The sequence below is a fragment of the Pelecanus crispus genome, chromosome 5, assembly GCF_030463565.1.
Source record: "Pelecanus crispus isolate bPelCri1 chromosome 5, bPelCri1.pri, whole genome shotgun sequence".
In the NCBI taxonomy this organism is placed as follows: Eukaryota; Metazoa; Chordata; class Aves; order Pelecaniformes; family Pelecanidae; genus Pelecanus; species Pelecanus crispus.
The window spans coordinates 52,108,782-52,120,976 of record NC_134647.1 but is presented as its reverse complement, the minus strand read 5'-3'; the positions used below and the strand labels follow the sequence as shown (position 1 = coordinate 52,120,976).

General features: G+C 42.1%; 1 protein-coding gene and 1 non-coding gene across 5 annotated transcripts in view; both read left to right on the top strand.

Annotated features, from left to right (window-relative positions):
- COP1 (COP1 E3 ubiquitin ligase) overlaps window positions 1–12,195 on the top strand; it is a 136,042-nt gene that overhangs the window by 105,732 nt on the left and 18,115 nt on the right. The gene's annotated exons all lie outside the window — the stretch shown is intronic.
- On the top strand, window positions 11,877–12,011 carry LOC142593628 (small Cajal body-specific RNA 3). Its single transcript, XR_012831105.1, has one exon.

Sequence of the window (12,195 nt, the reverse complement as noted above, 5' to 3'; positions counted from 1 at the left end):
AAGCAAACAAAAAAACCTCTCAGCAGGTACATCAGGAAGCAAACCTTTGCTCTGCTTCTTTTGGTGCTGTGTTTTGGACAAGGTAAATAGGCTGTTTAATATTTTTTAAATAGCATTTATTTATAGTTTGTGGAGAAAACCATTTCTCACTTCTCATTTTATTCTAAAAATTGATCAATATTTAAAAGTAGAGAAACCTTCAGGACACTTTTGGCCTAAGTGACCTGATAAACACGAGTTAGAGAGATGCGTTTCAGAACCTTCCCTGAACCAAATCTTTTTATTTCCCAAGTCAAGGATTTTGTAATATACCTGTGCCAGCCTTTGTTTCTGGCACCTCAACAAGATTCAGCCAGCTTGATTTGAAACATGAATCTGGTCTCGAGATTGGAAAATACATTCTTCTGTTTCATTAGCATGTAAGCAGACAATACCCTTGCATATATGGAGAGGAAATTATAGTGGTGGTAGTAGCTCATTGCAGCTAGGTGGGTAGAGATGTTTTATCTGTCTCGGGAGGGTCACTCCAGTTTTTTCTAGGTACATGGATAGTAGCTGGAGGAGGTTGGTTTGTACTTCATTTTCCCGTACGTGTCCTATGTGATGTTTTCCCCTTCCCTAAAGGAGATGCCTTTCATTTGGACCTGCTTTGCCATATTGCAGAGTTCAAGATGTGCCTCATATAGCTGTGTTAAATAATTGCATCTCAAGTAGCCCCTTTCCCAGTCATGGTTAGTGTTTCTCAGAAAGAAGCTGTCAAAAGAGAAACCAAGGCTGAACCTGCTCCCAGGACAGCAAAAAGGTATTACCACTGAACACAGAAGCAATTTGATTATGTAGATTAAGCATGGCTCAATCTATCATAATCACTGTAAAGAAGCTATTTAATTTTGTACCTGTTTGCATGAGTATTCATTACTGCTGATAAGCAGGTTAGCCAGGGAAAGATTTCTCAAGCAGAAATGTCGAGGCTTTGATACCAGTGAGGAGATGCAGATAAGAACAGGAGAATGCCATGCAGCCATGCAAATTAGCTTAGGTAAAGCTTTATGTACACATATTTTTCTTTTGGAGGGGTAAAGAAGGGAAATCCATTGAGAATGGCATTGCAGACTTTAACCAAGTCATCTCGCTGCGGATGGGTGGTGGTACATGCTGGATGGATGCAGAGGTCTCCTGGTTCTTGGGAGGAAGACTCTCAGAGCGGTGGCATGGCAGTGCTATGAAAGCATCTCCGCTGCCTGACGGGGGAGAGCAGAAATCCATGTATGTGTTTTTTCACCTCGCTGTCAATCTTCAAAAGCCATTTTAATTTAGGGGAGTCTCAAAACAATCATCTAGCCACAAGTGAAAGAAACAGGCTCTGGGACTCCGAGCTTCAGCTTGCCTTTAGGCACTGTCATATGATGGAAGTATCTTCATAATTAGTCTTGCATCTCTGAACTTCTCTTTGTTAATCTAAGAGGATGGAAATATTCCCTTCAAATAGGTTTTTGGTGCATCTCTTCAGAAAACGAGGTTTTCTTCCGTTTATTTTTCCTTTCCTCTGAACATTCAGCTTTGTTTCTTAATGATGTCTGGCTTGAATTCTTTAAATAGAAACCTATGATTGTACTGCAATAAAGCTGGTCACTTAATAGGACTGTAATCTTGTTCACTGATGAAAAGTAGCCATCCTTTGTTTCCCAGTAGCCTAATAAATGGTACGCAACGTACACAGGAGCTAGTCAGGGATTCTGATAATTTACAATCAGCAAATTGGCTCCCTTCACTGGAATTAATTTAGCCAATACAAATTATTTTGGGAAGTGATTCATTGCCATTTTAAAGCACTAATTAATTTGGATGACTTATGAACATTAAAAATGAAACCTCCTTTATCATTCCCAAATAACTAAATGCTTATTCAGTGTCATTCTTAAGCAACTTGTATTGACTCTAAGTACATCTCTTGTAACTTGAAATATGAATTCCAATGGGATTTTATAGAATCATAGAATCGTTTAGGTTGGAAAAGACGTTTAAGATCATCCAGTCCAACCATTAACCTACACTACCAAGTCCACACTAAACCAATCAACGGTAGACTAGTCTAAACCATGTCCTGAAGTGCCACATCTACCAGTTTTTTGAACGCTTCCAGGGATGGTGACTCCACCACCTCTCTGGGCAGCCTGTTCCAATGCTTGACTACCATTTCCGTGAAGAAATTTTTCCTAATATCCAACCTAAACCTCCCCTGGCACAGCTTGAGGCCATTTCCTCTCGTCCTATCGGTAACTACTTGGGAGAAGAGACCAACACCCACCTCACTACAACCTCCTTTCAGGTAGTTGTAGGCAGCGATAAGGTCTCCCCTCAGCCTCCTCTTCTCCAGGCTAAAGAACCCCAGTTCCCTCAGCCGCTCCTTGTAAGACTCGCTCTCTAGACCCTTCACCAGCTTTGTTGCCCTTCTCTGAACATGCTCCAGCACCTCAATGTCTTTCTTGTATTGAGGGGCCCAAAACTGGACACAGTATTCCAGGTGTGGCCTCGCCAGTGCTGAGTACAGGGGGACAATCACCTCCCTGCTCCTGCTGGTCACACTATTCCTGATACAAGCCAGGATGCTGTTGGCCTTCTTGGCCACCTGGGCACACTGCTGGCTCACGTTCAGCCGGCTGTCAACCAACACCCCGAGGTCCTTTTCGGCCAGGCAGCTTTCCAGCCACTCTTCCCCAAGCCTGTAGCGCTGCATGGGGTTGTTGTGCCCGAAGTGCAGGACCCGACACTTGGCCTTGTTAAACCTCATACAGTTGGCCTCGGCCCATCGGTCCAGCCTGTCCAGGTCCCTCTGCAGGGCCATCCTACCCTTGAGCAGATCGACACTCCCACCCAGTTTGGTGTCATCTGCAAAGTTACTGAGGGTGCACTCAATCCCCTCATCCAGATCATCGATAAAGGTATTAAACAAGGCTGGCCCCAAAACAGAGCCCTGGGGAACACCGCTCGTGACCGGCTGCCAACTGGACTTAACTCCATTCACCACTACTCTCTGGGCTCGGCCACCCAACCAGTTTTTTACCCAGCGAAGACTACGCCCGTCCAAGCCATGAGCTGCCAGCTTCCCAAGGAGAATATTGTGGGAGACGGTGTCAAAAGCTTTGCTAAAGTCCAGGTAAATGACATCCACAGCCTTTCCATCATCTACCATCTATTTTGGGGGAAAACGGGTGTAAGACTTGTATTTTTTTGTTCCGCTTTGCTGCTGAAATTTTAAAGGCTCCAAATTGGTGAGAATTTTGACTTCCAACTTCAACTTTATTTTTGCAGCATCCTCAACTAGTTGTTCAGATGTTGGCTAAGACATACCGAGGTAGTCATCTAAAGCTTACGAGATAAATGCCTGCCTGGAGTGATCAGACCCAAGCTGTCCCTTGCCTGCCTCTGATACCAGCTGCTGGCACAGGTAGAAGTAGCAGCATGTGTAGCTCCAACCGCAGTATTTTCAGGGAGGGCGCCTGCTGTTTTCTGACTCATTCTTTCTTTCCTAGACCAGGACTGGCCCATAGTACTCATGTGCAGCATCTCCCAAACCAGTATTCTTGCAGGTTTTTCTCTGGTGCAGTACCACACTACTGCTTCATTCTGGAAATGCAGTGGTCTTCATCTTCTTTCTTGTGATTGAAATGCACAGCAGTTTGCAGGAGGCTGAGAATGAGCAGCTTTTAAGAAAAGCAAGGAGATGTGACTTTGATCAGGTTTATTCTACCGGTTCTTCTCCCCCTCCTGAAAATCTTCAAAGGTTTTCCTCCCTTCTGTGTAAACTGTCTAAGCCCTGTAGCATGCATGCTGTGAAGCTCACAGCTGTCTGGGTGATGGCTTCCCACTCCTCTTGACAAGCCCTCTGCTCTCTGGCTATTGTCAATGCTTTAAACAAGAAGGTTTTTTTGGCATTTATTACTTTGCTGCTTCACACTTTCCTTAGGTAGTAAATATATTTTATTTCTCTTCCATCCTACCTTTTTCCTATTTATTCCTCCCTTACTCATTTGAAAATCTCAAATCTTCATTAAAAACAAGTGGAACCCAGAATATCAAAAGATACATCATGCATGCTTGATTCCCCCTGCCAAGTCTTAGCATATGACTTATGTATACCAACACACACTGGTATGTATTGTTTTATATGCTGCTTGAAAACTATTTTCATATGCAGAATAATTTCTACCTTGCAGATAAAAGATGTCACAAGTTCAGTATATATGCTTCTTTGTGCTGAACATGCTCATATACTTTCATACCCATATCTCTTCAAATGCTCATTTTGGGCTCTATTTTTTCTGTGGCTAAGGAGAATTAATTAAAGAATACCCAGGTGAGTAACAATATTTTACTCCTCATCATAACACTGCAGAGAATTTTGTGGAAAAAAAAAATCATACTCTGTTATTAAGAGTTCATGCATTATATTGAAATTTCAGTGTGTTGACACTTCAGTCCATGTGAAAGACCATCTTGATAATGTGATTATGCAAATGACAGGCTTTAGGAGAAAGTATTTCATGTTGAGTCTTCTGTAGAAGAAGAAAAATACTGGTAAATGTTCTTTTGGTATTGCCTCTCCCTAGTTGCAGGACACCCTCTGAGATTCTTCCCAGTGAGGGCAGTCAGGCAGTCACTTGCTGGACTGCACCGCTGCTGCAGTTGAGTGGGGGCAGGGGTGAAGGGAGCCAGGTGATTCCCTAATAACACCAACCTCTGTCTACTGTGCTCTTCCTGTGTCTTGTGTTTCAGGGGGGAGAAAGTGTATTGCACCATTTATTTTGCTGTTTCAGGGCTCAAGATGGCATGCCAGTGGGTGGCTGGTACATCAGTGCCTATGTTAACTCTTCCTGTCCTAGATGCAGAGTAGCTGGCCATGCTGCCAGTGCAAACAGAGGGGATGAGTCTGTCGGTTTTGTTCAGCTCTGGAAGTTCAGGTCCCCTGTGGTACTGCAGCACTCTGATATCATTCTACCTTCTATTTTAAGAATAGCTTCTCCAAGAAATGTAGGTGGCTCGGGTTTTTCTTCTTTGTCGTTTTAAGTTTACATTTGCAAACTCAATTTCTCTCTCCTTCTGCAAGGTGAGGCTTTTTTTTCCCTGCATAATCGCAGAAAATTGCCAACGGGTTGATGTTTCTTTGAAGCGAAGGCAGATCAAAGTCACGTATGTTTCTTGAATGAAGGCAGCATTTACTCTTTCAGACTTTTGCAGCTGATATTTGCTTACCAATGTGTCTCTTCTAATGCTAAGAGAAGTAGGCAGTGTGCTCTAGATAGGACTGAGGTCCTCCTTATTAGTCATCCCTTTCCTAGAGCAAGTGAGTGACATAGTGGTCGACATAACTCTGAGTGCTGTTGACATTACATTTCCAGTAGCTGATCCCGATGGTACAGCTGTACAGATAATAGATTGCAGTTTATTGCCGGTGCAAGCAGAGGTCTGAGCAGGCTCTTGTTGTTTCCTAGGCTTTAAAAAAATAAGAGCATCCCAATGCAATCACAAATTGTATTGGTATGATACACGCTGTGAACTAGGGATGCAAAGAAGTCTCTGTGCAGCTGTCATTAAACTTGTAAGTGGATGTTTCTCTCCTGTTGAGACTCTGCTGCTTTAGTAACCATCAATTCTTTATTCAAAGGTAAGTTTTATAACAGATGAAGCCAAGTCAGGAATTCACCTGGAACCTGGACTTCATTCCTGACTCCATCCCCAACTCCCTACTGAACCATAATGTTAGAAGGTACAAGTTGAAGTGCAGCAGTATGTATCGTGTGGCCCTTTGTATAAGCTATGTCCCAAACAGTACAGTTTAACAGAAAATTATTTGTATTAGGGTGATACTCAGGGTCACCCTTATATATTGGGGTGGAGGGAGAAAAGCAGATTCATATTCAGAGAGCATTTGCTTTTAGAATTTAGTAATTGTACAACTGTGTTCCTTTCCCACTCAGCCTCTGCAGTACTGCTGTTGGGCCACTTGCTCTGATCCCTGATACATATCCTTCTGGGTTCTAGAGATGCTGATTAAATAATTGATTAGCCTGTTGTAAGGTTTAGGTGTTTTGGGAGGGTTTTGGGGGGTTTGTTGGTTTTTGGTTTGTTTGGTGGGTTTGTTTTTTTTCAGATGATGCCTGGAAACCTGTTTATTGTGAGCTATAAGTTCCTTTCTTCCCATGCTTGTTCTTAGTGTTATGCCTTTGTCTCATGGGCCTTTCACCCTCTATTGCCCTAGGGATTAGAGGTGGCAGGCATGCTCTCTCACTCTTCCCCCACAACTCTTAGCCTTTGGGTAGGAAGGCTCATCCCTAGTATTTTCTGGGGTTTTTATAATGTGTTATGTATAATGTCCTGGAGCAGAGCCCTCTGAAAGCAGTATGTCATTGTAGGAGCCAGGCAAGTTTTACAGGTACTGAGCCAGCATCTATTGCCTGATCTCAAGCTCCAACCAAAGCTGGTCTCCTCTGAGTCAGAGCATCTCCTATGTGAGCAGCCTTTTCTATCCTTTCTACTGCTAGGTTCATGCTGGCTTTTTTTTTTTTTTTTTTTCTTTTTGAAGTTCCATCTATCTGCTGAAGTCTCTGGTTGGGTGGTTGGCACAAAGTGCCAATGAGATGAGGTCTGAATGCTTGGAGCTAATCTCAGTAAGTCAGCTAGTATTCAGTGTTTTATGAAGCAGATGAAGGGGGTCATTTAAGATAGGAGCTGCAGGGCTAAAGATGCATTTCTCAATACTTAGTGCTAAAGGAGGACTCTGGTTTCAGACCAGCAAGAGCAAAGCGAGAGAGAGTGAAGTAGATTTTGAAAAGCCATTGGCATTGGGCTAACCACCACCTTTGAAGTCAGCTTCAATGCAGCAGCAGAATTCCCACACTGAGCATGTTTGAAACCCTCGCTGCTGGTGGTCTGCTGTTGCTGCTGTTTGAAGGTGGGTTTATAACCTCATTCCCTCTAACAAGTGACACTGCTTCAATTACAGTCAAAGCAACCTCACAATACTGTCTGGGGTTTTTTTCCATTCTTCAGTGCATCTGTCGATGGCAAGTCCTGCCAGGCCACCGCCATTCAGTAGTCAGCTCATGAGCTGCATCAACCTTTCACTCTAGCACTCCTAATTAAGCAATTTTAATGGCAGGATTTAATGTTTTACAGAGTCTAAATGAAGTGGAAAAAATATGGACTGATTTTTTTTTTCTTTCCAGCACAAGATTTTGATCAGGTAATTTAACCTCTGGGTGAAATGAAAGTAGAAGCATTTATGCACAGGTGGTTTTCTCTGCAAAAGCTTTACTTTGTGTAGGTCTCTGCATTAATAGTTACTGCTTGGCTTTGGGCAACTGTTCTCAAGGTTTTCATATGCTTTCTGGCCTTATGTTATCAGTAACAAAACACCAAAGCGTTTTGAAACCCAGTAACTTGTGACCAGCTTAATGCCAATTGCATTGCGTGTTGGTAAAGCAAGAATTAAGGCTTTTATGATGCTCCTTGTAAAAGCAACTGCTCAGACTGGTTTTCCAACAGCAACACGGATTTGTAGCCTTTTAACCTATTTAAATAAGGCTTAGTTTTCTTTTGGTGCTGTTCTGATCTAATTCTAGCTAATGCTAGATGAGCTAGCTATGTGCACGGAGTGAAAACGGTCACTCCTGTGAAAGCAGTCTCATGTCTGAATTGAAACTACCCTGATATGTAATTAGGATATATAATTATTTTTATATAGGATACACATAGAATTATAATAATCGGTCCTTTCTAAGGAAAGGAAAGCCAGTTTGGCAGGAAAATTGTTTAGTAATTTCATGCATACCTTTTAGACAGAAATGATATTGTTAAATTCAGGGTTGTGCTACTGAATGGAGTTGTGTTGACCCTTACACAAGGTGTTCTGAATTCTGCAAGGGAGGTGCTTCTTCAAACAATTACATCTCTTATGTTATTGTATATCATAATCACTTCCAAAACTCTTCTCTCCAGCTTTAGCAACCATATAAGCGAGCTGTTTGGTGCAGTACTGGATTTTCTAGTTTTACTTTAGTATGTCTGAAGTGAATATTAAGTTAAGCAGAGAGGTATAGCTGGGGCAGCCTGGGGAGCTGGCAGATGAGACAGTGCATTGTTTCCCATTTACTTATAATAATGAGAGATACTGGAGGAAAGATAAGCAGTGTTACATATACTGGGAAGAAAGATTGGTTCAGATCCATTAAATTAAAAAAAAGGTTCCTTTTACCTGTAATCTGCAGATAGCACATAAATTAACTGCAGCTGGAGGAGGAGAAGCTGCATCCCTCCTCACAACCTGCACTGTCAGAGGCTCAGCATCACTATCCAACTCTCCGAGTGTAAACCAGGCATACATGATTTTTTCTTCCTAGTTTCTAGATAGATCAGTTGAGACCTCGATGCCTTTTTCTTCCAAGAAAGACCTTCTACAAAGCAGACTGCTCTGGCCAAGTTTTTTCCAACCACCAAATAATGGCAAGCCTATCTAGTCTGGGGAGTATGTGCTTGGGGGAAGACTTGACTCATTTAGAGTGAAATATCCTTGATTAAAATAGGAGGTTAATAATGCTTCTGTGTGTGCCTTGCTTCACAACTTGCACGTTAGCTCCAGCATTTGAAAAGATAAATTTGGGCCAGCAAGAGTATTAAAAAAAAAAAAAAAAAAAGAGGGGGGAGAGAGAATGAGCTGGAAGTGAAATACAAATGTCCTTATTTAGTACAAAAGGATTCACGTCGCTGTCAGCTTTCTGCTTTCGTTAGGTTCACTCTTGGCTTGACAATGCAAAAGAAGAAATTTAAATTGTTGGGAAATGTGTGAAAAGCTGAAGTAAAACAGGAGTTAGCAGCTTGTGAAATTTTTCTTCTAGTATTATAGCAGGCAGCAGCGCCTGGACTGGGAACTTGTGAGGGGTTTTTGTTTCAAAACTTAAGAAAATATATATATATATATTTACCTTGCCAAAAGTAAGCAAAGATCCACATTGTGAAAAATCACTCTACTGATGCTCAGATGTTTATATAAGAAAAATACCACTTCAGAGATTTTTTAGATAAATGTTTGGATAGATCTACAGTTACAGGGTGAAGGGACGCAATTTGGTCGCTGCTTTTCCAGTGTATCCTTGAATGCAAACTCAGACCCTCTCCACGTCTCATGGCCATCCTCTGCAGCCATCAGTCTTCTTCCTGTTGTAAGGCTCCTTGGTTTTCCCCTGAGAGCAAAGCTATCTAAACATGTGGGTGTGGGCAAGGACAGTCTCCTCCTTGTAAGCCCGCCACAATCACTGAATCTTTGGCTTTTGCTATTCATTGTGAACCTGGGAATTACCCATTCTGCAGTGGGGAGTGGAGCTGTGAAAACTCATTTTTGTACAGACTTTTGAAGTTTCCATTGTTTTCCTTTGCAAGCAGGTTTGAGGTGGGCTTATGATGCAGACAAGTGTATTCTCAGCTGGGCTGGGGCTTCTGTGTTCATTTTAGATAACATATGAATGTGGAATTTGAGCCCAGCTCACTACAAATCAAAGTTAATGAAGTAATTAATGCGATGAATGCCAAGCCCCATTGTCTGTCTCTCCTTATCCAGACAAACTCATACTGTGTATGTGCCGTGTGTGTGGCTTTTTTTTAGAGGCCATTTCTTTATACTTTCATTTATTTCTTCCTTGGAAGCTATAGCTAGGGCGGTAGATGATCATGAACTCTTCATGTGAGCGCTAAGTTTGCTATGACAAGAAATAAGTCATGTTGAGTCCTGGCAGAGGACAGTTGTTTTTATTTTCCTATATCCACTGTACTGTGTCCTGTATTTCTCACCATCTCTGCTCCAAAATGTTTGAGGCATTGTCAGGAAAGCAGGGGGGTACCTGTTGTGTGGTCCAGCTCCAGTGCCATGGTGTCTGTTGAGGAGTGTCAACAGTAGCATCTTTTCAGAAAGAATATCTAAAATCAAGGGCGGATGAAGCAGATTAGGTAAAAAAATCAAACGCCAGAAGTGTGTGTTTGTCTTCCCTCACCCTTTGTCAGCAGAGCTGAGGTTTGTATTCTAATATTTATGTAGCTGAAGGATATTATAAAATCAGAGGTACTGTGTCACAACACAAGGGGTTTTGTTCACTCCTATAATCCCAGTAGGAAAACGACATGATTTTTTTTCTTTATATACTTGAGTCTTTTTAAACTTCCTTTTTGCTATTAGTGTCATTGGTAGCTTAATGGAGTTCTCTTGATTGTTGAGCTCCTCTTTTTGATACAGTATTGTTAGTCTTTGCATGCATTCAAAATGACAGGGAGCGTTAAAAGCAGTCATTTCAATTTGATATATCTAGAGATAATTTTTTTTATACCCACTGTGTGAAAATAACTTGAACAGTAGCAGAATTATGCATTATAAGAGAGATGATTTTACTTGTGAATTGGGTTTAAAGATAAAATCTTTTCTACTTCCTGGGACATGGGTTTCCTATTCATTGTTCTGTTAAGATTAATCGGGAGCAAGACTTCAATCCAGAACAAAGATTATTGAATTGTCCTTAAACAGTGATGTAGAACATTACCCAAATCTCACTTTATTGAAAGCCTTTTTTGGTCTTGCAGTGCTGAGAAACCACGAGTGTGTGAGAACTGCTTGTGAGTACATCATATGAGGAAGAATGCTTTTTCCTCATTTGCTGGCTCATTAGAAAGTAAAATGCTTCTAGGGGTTTGGGTTTTTTTTTAATAAAGTTGTTAGGAGGTGTTGTATGGAATGGGTTAAATCTGTGTAGTATTTTAGCTAAAAATTATTTTAGTTTGCAATAAGAAAAAGGGCTCACTCCACCTGCAAAAGCCTGTGACAGCTCAAAGGTCTGCCAATAAATGAGCCACTGCTGGGTTTGTGGAGTGGCCAGGATGGAAAATTAAGTACTTCAATGGAGCTTTGTTTTCTCTTTGGGAGACCAGAGAAGGACACGCTCAGACTTCAGCTACCCAAGCCTGTTGGGCAGCATGTCTGGCAGAGCTGCAGCATGATCCACCGCCACCAGCCCTGACACGTGCTGCCAGTGCAGTGATGCTAACAACAAAAACATCCTTTAAAGAATTAATGTCTTTTTTTAATCTGTTTTCCAGCAGGAAGTGTGTAGAGCCGTCAGGTTGTCCTAAATCTCCAGTTACGGAGTAAGGATGTCATCTGGTTTTCACCCTTTAGGAGTGCTAAGGAGAGAGCGTGGGGGAAGCATCTAATTCAAGGATATCCGGGCTGTGACATGTGAGCTTGACAGCCCCTCAATTCATTTCAGGACTCCTACCTGAGAGCGGGCTGTGATTGGTAACATTTGGGAGCGGGCAATACTTATTTCAGATGCATGTACCACATTTAAAATTAAAAAGAAAAAAAAAAAAGAAAAAAAAGGCAAAAAAAAAAAAAAGCAGCTTGCTGTGTAATGGCCTTGCTGTAGGGATGCTGGCAGGCAGCACACCGTTGGCAAGCTGTTCCCTGGAGTTTAGGAGTGTATTCAAGGCCAGGAGATTTAGGGACTTATTAACGGCACTGCACCTTCAGGCCCTGCTGTTAGCTGGCAGTCACCGAGCAAGTAAGAAAGGAGCCACTGGTGCTGTGCTTAAGGCCATTGGGTATGCATGTGTGCCCCATGCAGCATGTCTTTCTTTTGGCTAGAATGATTTTGACCTTCTGAATTAAATTCTCCCACTTAATGATATTTTCCTATTATTTGAATCCTCTTTTCTTCAGCTTATTTGCATGTCTTGCATCATGTTTCATTTAGGACTTAGTATGGTCAGAAGCCTGGGATAAAAGACAGGGTATTAAAAGGCTGGTTTAATCATGAAATTTTTTAGGACTGGAAGCTGCTGGGACCAGTTGGGACCAGTCGTGGGCAAAAGAAGTATGTTTTGTTCACCATTGCAGTCTTCCTAGAGCAAAGTGGAGGTCTCTGTCTGCTTTAGGAGAGCCAACTAAACTGGATCGTTCCCCTCCATACACGTGTATTATCACATAATACGCCAAGGCAGCTCCTGCAGCGTCCTCAGCAGCGACTCTGCTGCACAGCCACGATGTCCCACTGCGTGGGGACAGCCGTTGGGCAGGGTTTGTCTGCAGCATCCAGAGCTAAGTATAGTTGTCAAGAGTTAACCCAGCTTGGTAGTTTAAAGCAAGACTGTAATAGT